General features: G+C 39.0%; 2 non-coding genes across 2 annotated transcripts; one reads left to right on the top strand and one right to left on the bottom strand.

Moving 5' to 3' along the window:
• Positions 1 to 6,376: 6,376 nt before the first annotated feature.
• On the top strand, positions 6,377 to 6,448 carry TRNAA-CGC (transfer RNA alanine (anticodon CGC)). Its single transcript has one exon. It is a non-coding gene; the product is annotated as a tRNA-Ala (tRNA).
• A 320-nt stretch (positions 6,449 to 6,768) lies between these two features.
• TRNAG-GCC (transfer RNA glycine (anticodon GCC)) lies at positions 6,769 to 6,839 on the bottom strand. Its single transcript has one exon. It is a non-coding gene; the product is annotated as a tRNA-Gly (tRNA).
• Between the last annotated feature and the right edge of the window lie 14,127 nt (positions 6,840 to 20,966).

Genomic DNA, 20,966 nt, shown 5'->3' with positions numbered 1-20,966 from the left:
AAGATGGGAAAACTTCCCATAGAGAATAACTGAAAATTGCATAGTATGTACTAGAAGACTTAACATTTGATTTTGTAGTGAAATACTATTATTAAAGTTCACAATGCCCTCCGTGTCACTAAAACAAATGGCCACTTCACATCTTGGGTATCTGACCTGATTCCTCAGGAGCCAGGACTTTAAAGCTCCCCTCCCTCTGAGACACCCTTTCCCCCCGGGGTGAGCCCCTGAAAGCATGTTGTCCTGCTTTTCCTGCTCCCTCTCTGGCTGTGCCTTTTCCTGCTCCTTTCTCAGCCTTCAAATGCAGAGTCTTCAAGCTGGGCCTTTAGTTCTTTCTTGTCTCTCCCTAAATAGTTCCATCCAGTCCGTGACTTTATTTTCTCTATACCAGCGTTTCTCAAATATACAGGGTGTTCCAAAAAAATGTATACACACTATAACAGCTGATAGCTCAATTTTGAAAATGAAATGTATTTTAATAAGCACTGACTTTGTAATTATTCAACGTATGTGTATACATTTTTGGGAGACACCCTATACATTCCAATGCCAAACCTCTCTTCTCGTCTCCAAGTCTATCATCAGCGTATCTACTGAAGATCTCCCTTTGTAGAGTTAATGCACCCCAAACTGAACAAAATAAACATAGAATTAATGACCACCTATGAAGCTCTCGTTCCCTCCATTGTTTTCTGTTTCATTGAATGGCAGCACCGTAGAATACTCTAAGTCATCTTACACAGCTCCTTCTCCTATAACCTCTATTTCCAAACAATATTTAGTGACTATTTAGTCAACCAATATTTAGTGAATTAATGTACAAAATTTTACATTAATAAAGATGTATAGAGTTCTTAAAGCATATATGTATTATATATTTTCATTATATATATGCAAATACATATATATCTGCAGAGCTAGGAATTTTTTTCTGGGGTTCCACACATTTATATAAATGTTGTTATTATCCTTTCTCCATTTTTGTACATAAGTGGAAAGCTCTTTAGTTTCCTGAATAAGCAAGGATAAGGGTAATGTCACAGTTGGCATCATTTTTGTTAGTAAGCGGGGCAAGAAATATGAGCATTTAGGTACCAGTTAACATTTATATCTATTTCTCACTTCTTAAGGAGTTTGTAACGTAATAACCAAAGCTTAGAATTGGAGGGGAGCGGCATGAAGTACCATCTTTGGGAGCTAAACCTCTGAATCCAAGGGAAAAGCTATGGCTGCCTTTTCCCTCTTAATTTGCCTCCGATCAGTTAAGGATAGTTAAAATACGGAGGGACTATTGAGACAGAGTATCTCCTTAGGGTGCAATTGCCTTTCCTCCCTTTCTCTTTTGGTGATCAATAAGCAAGAAAGTTCCATATCCTTTCTTTACCTAGAATTAGTGAAGAGGAAAATCACTGGCTGCCATCCAGCCTGTCTGAGCCCAACCTCATTGGCGGTGCTGAGAAAGCCTCGGCCTAGTGTCATAAAACTGACAATACTGCCTCTCATCAAAGTATGTCTGGGCCACAGGGGCCACATATGTCTGTATGTTTACCTAGGTCTTAGAAAGAATAATTCCTTTTATCAATTAGAAATTAGGTTCTATTATGGGAAAGAGAGATCCTAAATAAAGTGTCTTAAACATGAAGAAAGTTTCTTTCTCATAAAATCCAGACACAGATAGCTTAGGGCTGGATGGTAGCTACAGGCGTGCCCTTCCTCTTCATGTTTCAACCGTCACTTTTCTCCAGCCCTCGCTTAGTAGCTGGATTTAGCCATAAGAGTCAGTTCTGGCTAGTGGGATGTGAGGGGAAATGAGGTTCACTCCTCTTAGCACAAGTCCTTAAGGGAAGGAGATGTGCCTCTCTCTCCACACTACTGCTTGGCAGGGTTGGAAACGTCATTGCTCCTGGTGGCCTTCTGTTCAGCTGAAAGTCAGAAGATCTATTATCATGGAAGGGAGAACAGATATTGGAGACAAACAGCAGCCTTTGGCACAAGTTTAAAAAAGCATTTCTTTAGACTTACACTAATTTTACAGCCTAGAGGTACAGATTTAAGGCTGAGATAAACTTGGTCTGACTTCTGCTTTCAACATCTCTATGTGAACTTGGGCAAGTTAAAATGTTCTTGGGTGTTTGTTTCTTCCTTTGGTACTCCATGCAAAATTCCATTATAAAATTCACCAAGTTGTGTTAGAATTTATCTTTGTGTTCCCCTGTGTTTAGTTAGGCACCCTACAGGTAGTTTGCACCCTAGACCCTGTGACAGTTACAGGAAACTGTAGTTTCCCTACCTAATAACCATTTTCTCCCTTCCTTCTACATTCACAAATCATTGTGTTTCATCTTCCAGTTTCCCTCTTTCATGTAGCATCTTTTTTCTTTTTCAGATCAGTTACCCCATTTGTACGTGTACTTTTTCAGTCACATTAATCCCATTCCACTGTTAACACACTTTGTTCCCCAACATACCCATCTTTTTAAAACTTTATTGAGGTATAACTTACATATAAAATTCACCCATAATTAGGTAATTTTTGGTAATTTTACTGAGTTGTGAAAATGTCTCCATAATCCAGTTTTAGAATATCTCCATCACCCCAATAGAATCCCCTATGCCCATTTACTTTTAAGCACACTTTTTACCAATTTCCTACTTGATATTGTAAGCCAGCATGTATTAATTATATGCCTATTGAGAACTCGGGGGGTGCTTGGTGGAATGGTGAATTCATATAGAATAAAATGCAATACCTAACTCAAGGGGTTAGCTAGTTGGTAAAATAAGACCTCAGTCAGAGACCACCATGAGAAAGTATGAATCTTATTTGTAGCTTTTGTGAATGGGCCAGTAGTACAAGACAGAAACTCCTATGGTTGAGCAGATCATCTAAATTTGGAAGAATCTTTCATACCCCATATTGATGGGTTTATTTTTCTCCTTCCAGTCTTTTTTTTTTTTTTTTTAAATATAGTTGGTTTGTTCCAGTCTTAAAAACACCCTTTCTTAAACTGACTGACCATTGATAGTTTCCAGAAGTGTGTGGGCTTTTTAACATCTCCCTTAAATACCGTCTTAAATATGTACCTCCTTCTGTTTCCATCTATTTGTAACCAGAATCTACATTACAGAATTTGCATTTTTCCAAGTAGAATCTAAGCTACTGTTCAATAAATACTTCTAATTCTAAATGCAAATTATGACCACTATAATTTTTCACTTGGGGTACTTATTGAAAAGAGCGGTGTTTATTAACATTTTCTGAATTAAATGTAACCAGCTTTTTTAGGCCCCAGGTTGTTATTAATAATAATTAACTGTGGTGATGAAGAATTACTAGTAGTTATTACCCTGAGGAGTAAAATAATGTATTTCAAAGAGCTGCCTGTTCCTTTAGGTGTTGAGTAAAGCAATCCAGCCCTTTTTCATGCAGGAAGCCACAAGCACGGGGCATTGCTAGGTACCAAGTGCAGATTATACTCCTCCTATCCCTTTCTTAGTCTCTGCTTGAGTCTTTCTAATTAATGGTTTCATTGAGAAATAATTGACATAAAACATTGTATTAGGTGTACAGTATAATGATTTAATGTATGTATATATTGCAAAACGATTAACACAATAACTTAACAACTACCACTAGACACCTCTTGTTGGCATGCAAATAGCCTTCAAGCAGAGGTTCTCCAGTTTAGCTGCACTTTGGAATAAACTGGGAGTTTTAAAAGATGCTGATGCCTGGATCCCCTCCTAGAGCTTCTGATTTAATTGGTTCAGGTTGGGCTCACACAAGCATCAGCATTTTAAAGTTTCTGCCAGTAATTCCAATGTCCTGGGACGAGTAAGAACTATAGTTTGGAGTGGAAATAAGCATCTTAGTTCAGAGCCAGCTCTGACGGAGAGATGCTCTACACCTGCTGGACAGAGTGCCAAGAGCTGAAGCAAGAGTGGGAAAGGTACTGTGGACACAGTGCCAGAGATAAATGTTACCTGCCTCAAGGTGAGGGCCTGAGGTCAATCATTGTGAATAGTGTGTGTGTGTGATGTGTGTGACAGAGAAAGAAAGAGACTGACAAGGGGGAAAATTTGTCCCTAACCAAGAAAGATGTGAGGAGGGTAGAACATAGGACTGGATTTTTTAAAATTTCAATTTATTTTTAACTATAATTGACATACAGTATTATATTGGTTTCAGGTGTACAATATAGTGATTCAACATTTATATACCTTACAAAGTGGTCACCACAAGTCGAGTAACCACCTGTCACCATACATCGTTATTATAATGTTATTGATTCTTTCCCCTATGCTGTACCTTACATCCTCATGACTTATTTTATAACTGAAAGTCTGCACCCTTTAATCCCCTTCCTCCCACCCTCTGCCAGCAACTGTCAGAACTGGAATTTTTAATACTCCATAATTTTGGACACTTGGTCAGCCTCTCTTCACCTGTGAGCAGGCCTGGTACAGTTTTATATACATACAGAATAGTTGCAATCCAGCAAGTTTTCCTGAACAGACCCCCCCTAATCCAAAAGTGTGCCTCCTGTTTCATCTTTCCCATCAACCACAGGGGCTGAAAAAGCCCACTGCTCTCTTTTGGGTTAAGCCAGTCCATTACATCAACTTCTCCTCCACCGTTGGCTTCAGAGCTTGGCTTTTTTTTCCTTTATCAAATGCACCTAGTTAGACCTAGGACTGGTAGAATAGGAGTGGTCATTTGAAAGGGGTCTTCTCTGGCTTTTGCTCTGAAATTTCAGAATTGCCTGAGAAAGAAGAAACAAAGGAGGGCCTCGGGTAAGGGACAAATTAGCCGCAGCCTGAGGAAGGGACCCTAAAGAGTATGTCAAGGTGAGGTCACCAGAAGCAAACCAGCTTATTTTCCGATTAACTTAACATCACAGTCGTAACTTGCAACGGTGAAAACCTTGGGATGGAAAAATGGCCCTGTCTCTGTTTCCTGATTCAGAGTCAACTGATGTTCATGTTCTAGGGCCTCAGGATAGAATACAGGGGTTGTTTTGGAAATGTTCTGGCTTGGAGTGGAGCTCCCTAATGACTGTCCAATGACGTGGCCTTTTTTTTTTTTTTTAACTACATTCTGTGTTATTGTATTATTAGCTCAGCATGTGGCCTGTTCTAGTTAAAAACAAAATCTGATTAGGAGCCACTATTTGTTTAAATTACTGTAAGCAAACATAGTAACATTAATCCAGGAGTTCATTATGAAGCTTGTGGTGTACCCAGTTTTTTCAAACTTCTGCTTTCTGCTCTGGCTTTGGGCCTGCTGACCATCTATTTGACCCAGCTCCCCTGACACCAAACCTGCCCCCTGCTCCGACCCATTGGGGTGCCTGAGGCTTCTGCCACCCACCTTCTCTCGGGTGGGGTGGTGTCCGTTCAACCCGCCCCGGGCAGGGCGGGGCACCCCCCCCCCCCCCCCCAACTGCAGCGCCAGAGAGCTCCTGCCAGGTGCCCAGCAGGCCGCCTGCAGACAGGCAGCTTCCGAGAGGAGCCCGGAGCGTTTCTTCACTGGGGCTGCGGGGGCGACTGGTGGCGAGGACATAGAGGACACAGAGGTGTTCCGTGACCGGCGTGACTGTCATACCCATCGGGGGGTCCCAGGTGTACATCTCAAACAGAAAAAAATACATCTCGAGCAGGTCTCCCGTCCTGACTTCACCATCATTTGCATGTAATTAAACTGCGCAGAGAGCCGCGGTGTCTTCTTTCTTTTTAGGCCCCATGAAAAAGAAGAGCCCGCTGCGAAATCATTTGCACCCCCAAGAGTTGCTGGAACCCCACATACTGCACACTCGCAGGGGTTTGGCGCGAACGCGCCTTCCTGCGGGAATGAGGGTTTCTCTCGGGGGTGGCGGTTGTCCAGCTAAGCTCCTGAGGTTTTCGAGCGCGCACAGAAGGGCCCCACCGCTCCGCTTCAGGAACCGGGCCCCTGGGGCGCTAGGGGGGTGCTGGGCGGCGCCCCACTGGCCGGCCCGGCTGGAGTCCGAGTCCCGACCCGCCCGAAGGAGGCGGCCCGACTTCCGGACTCGCCCGCGCCTGCGCGGTAAGCCCGCGGGGGAGTCCTGGTCGGCCGGCGCCCGCCGAGGGTTCCCGCCCCGTGGTGCCCGATTCGCCGTCCCCAAGCGGCAGGCGCCGGGCCAGGGTGCGCAGAGGCCGCTGGGTCCTCGCTGGTCCCCCGCTCCGGGCTGCACGGGGCCCGGGTGCACCGCGGAGAGCAGATAAAAACGGGCGTAGGAAGAGTAGAAACGTGCTACGTAGGCGCGCACCAGAATCAGCTCCTGAGATAGTAATGCAGAATTTTACTAACGCGGATAGAATGAATGAAGGTCTCTACCAGGGGCACCGTCCTCGGCTGGGGGATGTAGCTCAGTGGTAGAGCGCGCGCTTCGCATGTGTGAGGTCCCGGGTTCAATCCCCGGCATCTCCAAACAGCCGCCGGTGCTTTTTATTAAACTCCACGACACAGTTTATTTCATTACCACACATAACTTTTGCTCACCCGGTTTAGGGCGCCTAAAAACAATCTAAAAGGGAGGCCGAAACAAACAACGAAGCTTAGAAAAGCAGCCCTTTCGGTAGCTCGAAGTAAAAATGAAGCTTAGAAAAGCAGCCCTTTCGGTTGCTCGATGGAAAAGTGAAAGGGAACACTCGCCTTGTTTTACAGAACCTAAGCGTTTCGATGTCGTTACTGAATCTGTTCTGAACACCTAAGACCGCGCACGTGAAAATGGAAGCAAAATAGGAAGTTGCATTGGCCGGGAATCGAACCCGGGCCTCCCGCGTGGCAGGCGAGAATTCTACCACTGAACCACCAATGCTTACGGGAGCTAAAGGCCTCCAAACATGCTTAAAAGAGATGTTTCTATCTGAGTAATGGTTCTTTTCTGTAATTATATAGTATTTATATATTCAATGTTAGAGAAAGTAATGTAATGCTTGATTAGATAATTATCAGAAATATTGAATAACATTTACAAAAATTTTCATTAATTTCTGTTGAACTTTATGAGGAGAGTCTTCTGATGCTGTCCTTGGTGAAGGTGGCAAATGAAAATTTTGTTATCTATGTACAGGATTGCACAATTACCTAGCTGTATCTTCAGACATTTCGATAATTCATAACAACCCCCCTTTTTAATAATTTTAGCTGTTAGGACACATACATGATGATATTTGTCAGGAATTAGGAGTAGGGGCAAGGTAGCAGTGAAGGGGAACTGGGATCCTGAGAAATTAAAGGGTAAATGGGAACTCTGTGATGTGAACAGAGAACTTTGAAGCGCTGGTGATTCTAGCCAAGTGACCTAATTCTTTAAAATGCCCCTTCTTTCATTGTGAATGACTTTTCAACACTTAACACTATGAGTCTGATCCTTTATCCTTAGTTTCCATGGGAAGTAAAATTGAAAACCATACAACAAGGATAGGTGAAGGGAGAAAGTAAAGTGAAAAAAATGTACTTATGGAAATGATCCTAAATATAAGATAGAAGGCTCTGGATTTAGGCATCATTTTGTCTCTGGGAAGGAAATGTCTAACAATTTTCAGGGTCATTGAAGGCCGTGGAGGATTTGTGGGGAAAGTATGAGAAAATAATAGTAAACACATAGCAGTGTCTATGAGCTGGGCTATGTAAGTACATCACACATGGAGTGCAACCCTGTGAGGTAAGAATTATAATTATTTCAACTTAATAAATTAGGAAACTGAGGCTCATGGAAAGATTACAACACATATAGTATCATATTTAACAGGTAGATGCTTAGCCACCACAATGTTATGCCTATAACAGAATAAATCGTTGTGTACTTGCACCAGAAATACTGCATGTAGTTCAGGACATTATATATCAAGAAAAAGATTATAAAAGGCTACTGAAATAATGTAAGAATTTCTGTTAAAATTTATTTTTAAGGACTTTTTAGTACGTGGATGGAGAAAAGAATTGAAGACAAATACATTACAGGATTATAAAACATACAAGATAAAGAGATTAGGGAAGTAGAAAATCTAGACTATAATCCTAAGTAACCTGTTGAAAAACAAGTTCAAATGATTTTATCTCTCCGAAACTCAGCTCTTTAAAATGAGAGAACTGGAGGAGAAATATGGTTTTTAAATTGCATTTCAAAGGGCCCTAGCTTTTCAGAGGGGCCTCAGGTCCCTTGGCTGGTAAGGCCCCCCTTCTTTGGGGTGGAGGGGTGTCACTTCCACCAGCTCATTTTTAAATGCTCCCATTTATTTGCATTTGTTTGATGAGTTACACGTCTGAAGTTAAAAGAGGGAAAAAAAAAAAAAACTTTGAAAAGCCCCGAACTAAATGACCTAAGTTCCTTTGAACTCTGAAATGTTATGATTTGAAATAAAATAACAATCTAAAAAACAAACAAAACCCTCAGCACTAGAAGCATTACCAAAAGTTTAAAACAGGTGGAAGGAATCAAATAAGAAGTATGAGGTAATGGCAAACATTTTTAGTTGCCTACCAAAGGCCATTTTACTTTCTTTCTTACTAAAAGTTGGGACCAATCTACCTAACCGCAGGGACAAATGTGGGGCACTAGCCAGTTATCCCATTTCCCTTTGCAAAGATCTATCTGGGATGGGCTTGTGACAGTTCCTGCCAAGGAGAGGGAAGTACAGTGAGCTAGGGGCTTTTGGGAAAAGATGGGAGATCTCGTCTGCCTTTTCTTTCCTGCTTGTATCACTGCCATACGAGGTTTGATGCTTGGGGCTCCCCAGACATATGGTGACTTGAAGGGTGACTGAGGATGGCCCAGCAGAAAGATAGAGACACTGCACCATCCTGGGAGGTTCTCTTTTCAGACTTTTGTTTTGGTTAGGTAAAATAATGAAAGATCTTTATTGCCTAAGCCCTACTGAGTTGGGCATTTTGTTACATGTAACCAAAATCATGCAGGGTGTGTGTGGATGTGGATGTGAGCGTGTCCAGCAGTTCACACACTTTCTAATACGAATCTGAGATAAATCTTCTATTCTGTGGAGAATGAATACTTTGAGATTTGGGTAAGGCTAACTGTCCCCCAAATCTTTCTTTGTCACAATGGCAGAAATGTGAGACCGATCTAGCCAAATATTTCCCTCAACATTATGTTTAATGTAGAGATGTATATGTGACTATACCAGGGACAATAAAATCCTTAACAAATTTTTTTATGCCAGAGCTATAAGCAAAGACTACCTTTCACCTGAGGGAACAGACAGGTTGAATTTATCAGACAGATACGTGTACTATTATATTTCACAGATATACTCTGTATTAATTCTTTTTCACATCTTAGATGCTATGGCGGACAGTGCTTTTGTCACTGGTATGGTCAAGCAGGGAAAGACCACAAGATGGCCAACAGTGCCTTCTGGGCGGCACACATAGCACTTTCCCTAGTCTGCTCTGATGAGCAGCCCCCACTGAGGTTGCCAGAAAGGAAGAAAGCAGGGAGTTCCATGACATGTTACACAATCGTCTCTTTTAGAAAACCCAGTCATTGTGACACCCCAGTGGGCAGGCAAGGGATTGTAAGTTGCATCACATTGTCTTGGAACACTTGTTCAAGGCACCTAGACCCTGGTTGGTGTTGGCTCACTCTGCAATTGTGGCCAGATTTATATCATTTGAAGAAAGCAAACCATTAAGAAACAGAAATAGTTCATACAATACACAGCCACCAAAGCAATGACTTTTTTTTTTTTTTTTTTAACTTGTGAGTGATTGTATTGATTTAATACACACAGCTTATTTCTGTCCCAGGTTACAAACTAGCCCTGGGGAAATGGTGGAGCCAGTCATTTGGATTGCCCTTTACTGGCTGGGAATTAAATCATTACTTATTCCATTTAGAATCACAAGTAGTACCCCAAGGCCTACTTTCCTAAGGATTAAAACCAAGGCATGGAAATGAAGAATCCAGGTGTAATGCTCAGGTGCTTGCAGATGTTGAGAAGGCAGCTATTTTTCCTGGAAAGCTGTCACTGCAAGATCATCCTGCTCATGATAAGCTCCTTCCTAGCTCTCCAGCTTGCCCCAACTGGTCAGCAAGTCTGATTGTCCCCCTTAAAAATGGCACTGAAGCTTGCTATTCCTCCTCATGCCCATTCCTCCCACCTAGTGCAGAGCCTTACCAGCTCACTCCCAAGGCTACCTGGGAATCCTCTCATTTATTTCCTTTGCTATCCTTCATGCTGCTACCAATTGAATTATCTTCCTCCCTCTCCTACTCTTTCCCTTTCTCCCTTTCTCTCTCTGTTTCTTATTTCCTTAATTTTTGAAAATTCAGTCGTTCCTTTATTGCTGGTTCAAGAATTGATTTAATTTCAAATCCTCACATAGTTCCTAGGGTGGAGGAACTGTGAGTGTAAATTTCTTTTTTCCTTTTCTTGATACCTATCGCTGGGTACAGCATTTATTTAAATACTTGAGCTGTGCTCCTTGGCTACCCACCATCTAACTGCAGAAATGGCTATCCCCTTTTTCTCTCTTTATCTTTCAAAGGGTCGTTTCAGTTTTATCTCCTCCTGGGAAGCCTTAGTCCACTATTCCAACCATCTTAGTTTCATTTTTCTGTCTGATTCCAAAGCTATGCCTCTTCTATCCTGCAACTTGCTGCTTATCAGTTCTGGTTCTGTCCCTTACATCCCTTTAATGTTATTTATTAAATAATAATATTATTATTTATTTTATTTATTTTCATAAAGTGAATCACTATTTTCTGTAAACCTGAGTTTGCTTGGGTTTAAAATGAGGACATTGTTCTAGATCTTCAAGATTCTTGCCTGGCCGGGCGTGGCTCAGCGGTTGAGCATCGACCTAGGATACAGGCGAATGGGGTTTGATTCCCGGTCAGGGCACATGCCCGGGTTGCGGCTCGATCCCCATTAGGGGGCCTGCAGGAGGCAGCCGATCAATGACTCTCTCATCATTGATGTTTCTCTCTCTCTCTCTCCTTTCCTCTCTCTGAAATCAATAAGGATATACTTAAAAAAAAAAAAGGTTCTTCTCAGCACTAATCATCTGTGAACTTTGTATATTGCTTTGAAAGATGATGAGTGTGAGGTTGTAGGGAAAATATACAAGTTTGGGTAAGTGAAAGCACACAGCTGGATTCTACGAGAAGTGGCAGCAGAATGAAAGAAAAGATATTAATAGATTTGGAGGGCGGGGATGTTTCTTCATTACATTTTTTAAAAGTTATCAAAGAAATTCAAGCTTAAAAATGAGGTATAACTGTATGCCTACTAGACTAGATAACACTCTAAAACTGCATGCTGCTGAGTGTGAAGAGAGATATGGGGCCATGTGACCCTAGTGTACCACTTGTGGGCAGTGGACGGGCACTGCCATTGGGAGAGCAGCTGGCACCACTTGGGCAAATTAGTTTTACATGTAAACCATGACCTAGCATTTCCATTTGAGTGTTTATTACAAATAAATTCTTAGGTGGTCAATAAAGTTACTTGCACAAGGATATTCACTGCAGTGTTACTTGTGAAAACAACCCAGCGCCCCCCGGGAGAGGGGGGAGGTAAATCAGGAGGGCACGCACCTGTAGGACGCGCACAGGAGGAGCAGGTTCAGTGCGTCACAGAGCAGCACGGATACCCTCAGAAACATGAAACCTGGTAAATAATGTAAGTTAAAAAAGGAGCTATAACCTTATCATTCACATAAATTTATAATTATGCACTCACAACAATACATGTTTTGTAAAGTTACATATAAACAAAAAGATGTATGTTAGACATAATATAGTGATGGCTTATGGAAAGGCAAAAGGAACAGAGTATGAATATGGGAATAATACACACACACACACACACACACACACACACAAAACGACAGAGGCTTGGTCAAATGATAACATATCCTGAACAGAGAAGTATAATTAGCTCATCTCCAGACAAATGAGCATCCTCAATCCAAACAATGATCGAAAGTAAAGCATTCACATTATAAAATGCAAACAGCCCAGAAAGGTATAAAAGCAAAAGTAAAATTTACCCTCCATTCTAGTACCCTTCTCTTCTCTATTTTCTGAACCCTGTCCTTAAAGTTTTCAGCCATTAATAATGTTTTGTCTCACCTCTCTCTCTCTATCCATTTCAGCACAGGAAGATCTGCCCTTGCTGTAATAATGGCAGAGTACTCCACGGTAGAGAGAGACATAGCATAATTTAATCAATTCCCCATCCATGAACCTTGTTTACTAGAATGTTTCTCTTTTTCTGATTGATTTTTTCAGAGCATTCGTGTATTAATAAAGCTCATTTGAATTTTCCTTTTCTGTGCTCCTTCAATATTTCCAGTCACTGCCAAAATTTAGCTCTTAAATATTTGCTATGTGTATATTTTACTATTACTCATATTTCCCTAATACATTGTACTTGTAATCAGATAATCTTTTATATAGTATTTTTTTGTTTATTTTTGTGATTGCTTTTCACTAGTCCTTAGCACAACATTGGATATAAAGCCAGTGTTCACATATTCTGATTGACATTAGAAATTGCATATGCAAAATAACTTATCAATACTCTCTCTCTATATATATATATATTAACTAACAATTTTTAGTAGAAAAACCGTTGTCCAACTGAGTTCTGTCTGTCTTTGTCATATTCTGGAATGACAGCACTGAGTGTACCATATTCAAAAGCTGCAAAATTACCCCCCAAAATATAATAGAAAATTATATTAGCAACTTTTGGTATAATTTATTTATCAGATGTTATGTGTTGAATTGTGTCCCTCTAAAAATTCAGAGGTTGAAGTTCTAACTCCTAGTACCTGTAAATGTGACCTTTTACATTTTAATTTTGAAACAGAGTCATTGGAAATAGTTAAGATGAGGTTGTAGGGTGAACCTTAATACAATAAGAATTTGACTACCACTTTTTTTAAAAATAGCTTTTTGCTTTGGATAAGTTTTTAGAATAATTTATCATCTAAATGTTTATTGTTCTGTTTTCATGATTACTTTAGGGGCTAGATGCATTAAATGTAATTAATGCACATGAAGGGTGGCAGAGATAGGTGTAACACAAAACAAAGACACAAAACTTTAGGGAGGGAATGAAATATTTTTATTTTCACTTTCAATCATGTAAATATCATTGCAAAATCTTTACATTTGCTTTGTGAAATACGTTATTAATCATCCTAGCTTCCTAAATTTTCTGATGTCCTCTTAAATATACTGTGTTCATTTATAAATGTAAGCCAAGTTTCCACAGAGCTCATCAGATGTGCATACGCATGCGCACGCATGCACACACATTTACTTTTGTTTGTTTCCCAAAAGGAAACAGAAGAAGGAGAAATCTATATCTATTAAATAAGCATAACAGTAGTTCCAACCTCATTGGGTTGCTTTAAGAAATGGATGAGTTAATACATTTAAGCGCTTAGAACAGTTCTTGAAACATAGTAAGGAGCCAGAAGCTGTTAATTATTACTATAAGCAATTTTAAATTTTGAGTTTTTGTGCTCTCATATATTTTTAAATTCTACATATATTACTTTTGTAATAAAAACAATACAAATTATTTTTTTAAAAACACAATTATCTGAACATCTTCAATTCAGTGGGTAATTATCAGTCATAAGTTTGAAGTTTGTTGAAGGCAGGTCTCAAAGTCAAAATTAGGCTAGATGCTCGCCAAGAGTGTTCACCACAAAACGTTGTCCTTGGTTACTTTCCCACAGCTCAGCATCTAGTCTTCAGTTTTGCAAGTTTACAAACTTCGTTTGTTGGAACTATCAGAATAAAGCCATCTTCCTGAGTCAGATATACATAAAATAAGAAAGGCAATTATTTGGTTTCTAATTCACACTATTTTGATCTCCTTGATCAGCATTATCATTTATATATGACCAGAACATTTTTCTTCATATGACCAAAATATAAAGGAAGTGAGGATGTAATTTGATGAATATTGGTAAACATGGAGTTACAGTATGGGGAAATTATTGTAAATTCAAATGCTCAATGGCATCAGTTTATAAAATACTTAATGTTTCCATCTTCACAGTGGGTTTTTATTCCTGTCATAGAAACTGAATAATATCCATGGACAAGATCCTTCACAGCCTTGGATGAGCTGCATATACCTCTCTATTTTAAGCCAAAGATCCCCAACCCTTTCCCAGAAACACACTGATATATCAACAGCATTGTTAAAGTTACGACTGGTTCTAGCACTTCTGCTCCCTGCTTAGAGATCATTGTTATTGCCTCTAACACACTAAAATCTGTTGGATGGCCAGACTGTTTCTAGGTAACGCTGAGAATGTACCATGTATGTTGAAGTAATAAGCAAAGCCTCCCTGATGAGGGGTGAATTCTCTTCCAAACATCTTTGTTTATTCACAACTACAGAGAACTCATGAAAAATTATAGTATAGTAGGTCCTAGAAAGTTCTAATTTCCCTGTGTTCAAACCTACCCACTCTTCTGGTGCTGGCACTCCAGAGCATCTCCTCTCTCAAATTCTGGCTTTTAAGGGTGTGAATTCTGTGGTTTCCTCTTCCCTATTGCCTTGAACTTGCTCTTGGAAATGATTGTCAACTTTCTTGCTTCTTGGTACTCCCTCTCTGGGCATTTATCTCCTCTAACCCAATGCTCCCTAGGCCCAATTCAGCCCACTTGTAAGTTTCCTGATTGGATGCCACTGTCCTAAGAGAGTAGGGCCAAGGCAATGCTTTATACAGCTTTCTGCCCACTCAGCATTTTGCACAAATTTAGTTTTCTGTATATGCTAATATAATGGACAAATCCATCTTTTGAGTTGTTTGTAAATGCCTTGAACCTTTTCCATCCAGGATTGAGTTATCTAGCAGTGAAGTTGTAAAAGTAAGATCTCTCAATAGAAACTTACAGATTTAACTTTGGTTGAACATTAAGAACCATTACCACGTGTTTTATTTTTTATTTACACACATTTATTGCAAGGGGCTATACTACAAAGTCATATAATGTTTGACTCTGTCTTGCTCCTTAGCACTCATGACCATCTTATCTTCAGTTTATGATTAAAAGGTTAATACCGCTATTAGTTACTTAGAGACCTCTTCACTCTTCCCCTTTCCTCTATTATACATATACAATATTTACCCAAAAAGGATATTGTGCTGGTGAAAGGAATATTCCATTTGGTCAATTAACTGAATGTCTAACACAGACTAATTATTTCCAATTTAATGTGATTTTTTTTCTCACTTTTAAGACTAATTCTATGTAGTGAAAGAAAAAAATAGGGCTGATGAAATTAAGTACAACTACATATATTATTTTTAACAGACCGGTCTTTGTTCAGCTTGAACTAACAGCAACATAATTAAACAAAACTAGAACACTTTTAGTTCACAGATAAACACTAGGGTATAAGTAACTTGCTTAAGAGCCTTCAAAAAGTAAGTGGAGGATTGGTATTCTCACTGCAGAGCTTATACTCTTGACAACTGGCCTATACATCAAACCAGATGAACTCTGATTTGTACAACTTTCCAATCATATTAAGTTCTGTATATTAAACAATGCGGCAATGGACATTACTAGCAGTTTTTCCTTTAGCACCAAGTAGCTGGAAGACATCAAACTGATATCTTCTACTATGACCATAAGGGTCATCAAAACTGAAATTGTTCCTCAGAAAGCTGAAGAATTCTAAATATAATTGCCATATTTGGACTCTATGATCCTATATTATAGAACTAAGACATATAAAAACAACATTTAAATGTTTAAATCATTGATAAGAATCCTTTCCATGGAATTCTTCATAAGCTTAAGGAATATTATACCTGGCTAGAAAAATTGGGGTGAAAAGCCAAGCCAACTAAGACACTAAGTAGTTTCCTTGATGCAATTTACCATCCTGAGTGAAGGTGCTCGCCCAAGTCAGTTGAGAACACTGGTAACTACCTAAAGATCCTACTAGCAGTGTTGAGTAATAAAGACGTAAGCTTTATCAGTCCGCCTTAGAAAGTACTGCAGGCAACCGTGTGAAACCCTTGTGGCATGGTTAAAAGTACAGGATCTGGTCAGGCTGCGAAGGTTTAAATCGCATCTCCATCTGCAGCTCTGTAAACTGAGGCAAGACATTTACCTGTCTCAGTTTCTTCCTTGGTTAAATGGTCAGACAACTGTACTTACCTCATAGGGTTGTTCTGAGAAGTAAACAGGCTAATGCATATAAAATTCTCCCACAGTGTCTGACACATAATCAGCTTAGCTCAATAAATGTTAGCTATTAATAATAATAAATGAGAATCAATATTGTAAAACCTACTTATAATCAGTATAAAAATGAGCAACATTGTTATAAGGACAAAGAAATATAGAACTGAGAAAAGAAACGACATACAGGGGTGGGCAAAGGTAGATTTACATTTGTTTGTATGTAGAATAATGCAATAATTAATAAAATAAATACTATAAGAATAAACTCTGTGTTTTGTGTACTCACAACTAACTTAGCAAAAATGATAGTTCTTTATTTCATCAATATTTCATAATCTTTGCTTAGACTTTTATGGGCTATTTTGGCAGAACTAATATCAAAATTAATAATCATGATGGCCCTTTATATTTATAGTATATTAATGGTCACAAAGTACTTTTATAGGCATTTTGCTTTGCAAAGACTTTGTCTGACAGTAACTTTTCCTTGTTTTATTAATGTGGAAACTGAGGGTTAGAAAAATAAAGCTACTATTTTAAAGAAGCAGAACTGGGCCTGAAACAGGTTTTTTTCACCCTAAGTGCTTCCACGGAGTATGGAGAATGCAGATAAAGTGATTTACTTAACACAATTAGTGAATCAGAGGAAAGTATTCAATTGGATTGACTTTGCTTCAAAAACTCAGTCACATTTGCTTAAATAATTTGCAATGTTCAATTTAAAAGTTTTGATTCAGATGCGCAAATCACTTGGAAACAAAGTTTGATTATCCTTATAATTGAAGGACAGAATCTTTATGTCATTCTTGCTGTTACTCAAATTTAAAAATTGTAATATAATTACAGAGAACATATCATTAATCTATTCTAATCTTAGCATTCTAAATAAAACTGCTTTCAGAATTGATGTTTTAAAGCAGACTAATAGTTCTTGACTATAAATAACCTACAGTTTACTACTTACCTATCTTTTTCATTCATCAGGTTTTATATAAAATGAAAGTTAAACCCAATATTTCTGTAATAATAGGTGCTGAAGCAGCAGAGAAAATCAATGTGAGGTCAAGCATTCATATTAAAATTTAAAGCATAGGTCTATTATCTGAAAGTATTCATAATGCTTCTTATAGATATATCTAAATGTGTTCCTATCCTAAGAAATACATGGGTCCTGAATAGCTCAGATATTCACATGCTTTCTGGAAAAGTTACAAACCAAATGATCTCAAGTTACTTTCTAGCTCTGCGCGGCTCTGTGACATTTCAATGGCTTTAGTAGCGTCCTATTATTGAACTTTATTTAAAAAGAAGTCAGTCTTGATATATGGTGATGGGAGAAGATTTGAGTTTGGGTGGTGGGCACACAGTGCAATAGACATATTTTGTAACACAGAAACCCACACCTGAAACCTATATGATCATATTAACCAATGTCACCTTAATAAACTTAATTTAAAAAGTCAACTTTTTACATTCAAAGTGAATGAGAGCTGAAAACTTTTTCAAAGGTGATTATATTTTTTAGTATTAACATGCCTTTAATGAGAATTTACTTTTTAAATGATTGCAATTCCAATGACATTTGCATTAAAAATGGGAATGTCATCACTTATTCCATATATATTCTAAATAACAGTGACGGATCCTGAAGGGATCAATAGGTCCTTCATCTATGTGGTTAAATAAAGACATAAAAGTATTCCATAATATTTGACTAGATTATTGATGATGAGTGCTCCTGTTTCCTCCATCTTTTAAACGCTATAATGACACTTGTGCTTTATGCAACTGTGGAAGAGTAGAACAAGACAGAAGGCTAATCCAAACTTTTTACTTTTCATTAATTACTTTAGTTGTTCATTAAATATTTTTGAGGGTTTTTATGTGCCAGACATTCTTTGAGTCGCAGGAACAAGACAGACAAAAATCCCTGCCCTGTGTCACTAACAGTCTAATATGGGGAGATCAATAAGACACAAAAAGATAAGACAAAATGTATAGTACTTTAAATGGTGGTATGTGCTGTGGAGAAAAATAAACCACAGAAAGGGTGGAAGGTGCTGTTTTTTAAGAAACAGAAGAGGTCCTATGGTTGGAATGGAATGAAGGAGGGGAAAGTGAGGGTAGATGAGATTAGGGAGAGGGGTGGGTAGGTGATGGCCACGGTGAGGACCATGGCTTTGGCTCTGAATGATAAGGGAAGGCATTCAAAGATATTAAGCAAAGGAATGGCCAGACTTTACTTAACAAGATTAGACTGGCTGCTGAGTTGATAGGAGAGTGAATGGGGTAAGAAAGGAAGCAATCGGTCAGGTTAACAGGTTTAAGTAACCCCTGCAAAAGATGATGGAGGCTGGAACCAAGACGGTAGCAGTGATGGTGCCGAGAAGTTTTTGGGTTCTGAATACCTTTTGCAACTAGAATCAGAAGTTGGATGCCACCAAAGCTGAGAAAAATTCAGGCCCAGATATGCTGTGGTTTGACTAAGAACAAGTGGCCTGTCACTAACAGAGCTGGCATTAGATCACAGGTCTTCCACCTCATCTTATAATTTTCCAAAAACCTCACTTGAATTAAGAATTGAAATAATTCATCCTTTGAAATCACATTGGAAAATTAAATATATATTACTTAAAGAAATGTGTCAGAATTCATGGTTTAAAATTAAATGAAAATATTCCAATATCTCCCCATGTTTCATGTCATTTTATCCTAAAGTTCAAACATTTGTCTGACATGCTGGACAGGTTAGCTCTGGATTGATTTTTTTCTGTTAATCCAAGTAGTTAACATCTGACTCTATTTCTTCACTTATGCATTGTTTTAAAAATGATTCTTGAGTGCCTATTAAGGTGCCAGATCCTGGGGCTTAGCTACAACCTGACTCCACCGAAACCTCCACTGGGCTGTCCTCAGGCACTGTTGGTCACTCACTGGTTTGTACTCCTGGGACCTGATACATATCTCTCTTGAAATGTGTATCACCCTGAATTATATGTATCTGTATAACTGCCTGGTTTCCTCATATTAAATCTTATTTATCTCTGCCTTTTCAGAAACTAGCATAATGCCTTACACACAGTGAGTATTCATTGAGGGGTAAGTTAATCAAATTACTCAGAAGAATCTGGCCTTGGACTACTTCCTGTTTTCTCTCTGATCTAATTCTTTTCAAGGTGAAAGATCAATAGAAAAGGATCACTGGGGCCCTGGCTGCTGTGACTCGGTTGGGTATTGTCCCACGCACCAAAAGGTTGCCAGTTTCTCCCTCAAGGCACATGCCCTGGTTGCAGGATGGATCCCTGGTAGGGAGCGTGCAGGAAGCAGGCAATTGATGTTTTGTTCTTACATTAATGTTTCTTTCTTTTTCTCCCTCTCCTTTCCTGTCTAAAATTCAGTAAAAAATCTTAAAAAAAAAAGATCACTGAGAAGCTACAAAACATTATTTGATTTAATATAAGTAGGTAAACTCTGAAGCTGCGTAAAATTAAACATATGCCATACAATAAAAAATATGGTTGATTTGATGATCTAGGACAAAGTCTTATAAATAGGCAATAAATTTCTCTATTTGAATCTTGTCTATTCAAGTTCCTAAACAAGATGGTAAAAATAAGTTAGGATTTATTTCTTAGTTTGCCAAATATTTATTGAACACCTATTACGTCAGGATTTGCCAAACACTGTAGTTTCATGAGATGTTTTTAAGTGGCATATGGATACTTAAAAGTTTTAATTCATTTTAATTTGTTTATATTAATGTTTAATTTATGGAAATTATTTCTTAGGGAAAGTTAGATTAAAAGTAAATTGTTTAAAAGATAACTTTGATTAAAAAGTAAATTGATTTGAAGAAAAATGTTAATAACAAAGGAATCAAAAATAGTGAGATGGTACTGAAGGATAACCCCTCCCCCCCCTTTTTTTTGTAATACAAATGTGACTTAAGCTTTGATTGTTCAGGCATCCTTTCAAAGAGGCATCCACTTCCTTCAAAGATGGTTATCTGGAATAAACTCCTTGCCAACCAGTGACTAGATAAAAAGCCGGGTAGCCTTCCCCCAACTGAGGCTCTTTTGTTTTAGAGATCTTGGTTGATTTCAAGAACTGACCTGTGGGCTACCTGTTTGTGCTCTCTTCCTGTGCTTCAAATTCCTGCTATGTGTTAAGTTCATCATAAAGAATGAGCCCAGGGAATCCCAGGCTTCCACCTTCAATCCCAATAAAAACAGAACCCTAGGCTCTAAATGCTCTCGCTATGTGGCCCCAGGTGTGCTGTATAATTTCCAGGTTTTGTAAGTAATAAACCTCTACCTTTTCAAAGTTTGCTGGAGGAGATCTTGCAATCATAGTAATCACAAGAACTAGTCCAACCACAATACTGGTTACCGATAGGCTCGTTATTGGTGGGGTGCTCTCCACATCCCCACCTGTTGCTGGTGGAAATGGACTTCTTGAGATGTAATGAGAAAAGGAATTTTCTGATACCTGCATGGGAGAATGAGTGACATTTATTTGTGTGGAATTAAACCCCTGAGTTTCCAAGGTCCCATCTCCCTCTATCTTGCCAAGGAAGAAAATCCCATTTTGTTTTCAGCAGAGCTAGAATTAAAGCTGTTGCCCAGAGTTTCTGCTCCACATTTGCACAGTCCTGTCCAGCATCTGGCTAGGTTAACTTGTGTTCCCAGCTGTAGTCCATTACATATAGCTTCCACATGGCCATGCCACGGAGCTTCTAGGGCCACAGGG

The sequence above is a fragment of the Miniopterus natalensis genome, chromosome 8 (assembly GCF_054644295.1).
Source record: "Miniopterus natalensis isolate mMinNat1 chromosome 8, mMinNat1.hap1, whole genome shotgun sequence".
Classification (NCBI taxonomy): Eukaryota; Metazoa; Chordata; class Mammalia; order Chiroptera; family Miniopteridae; genus Miniopterus; species Miniopterus natalensis.
Note: the sequence above shows the minus strand (reverse complement) of the source record. Positions and strands in the feature narration are given on the sequence as shown.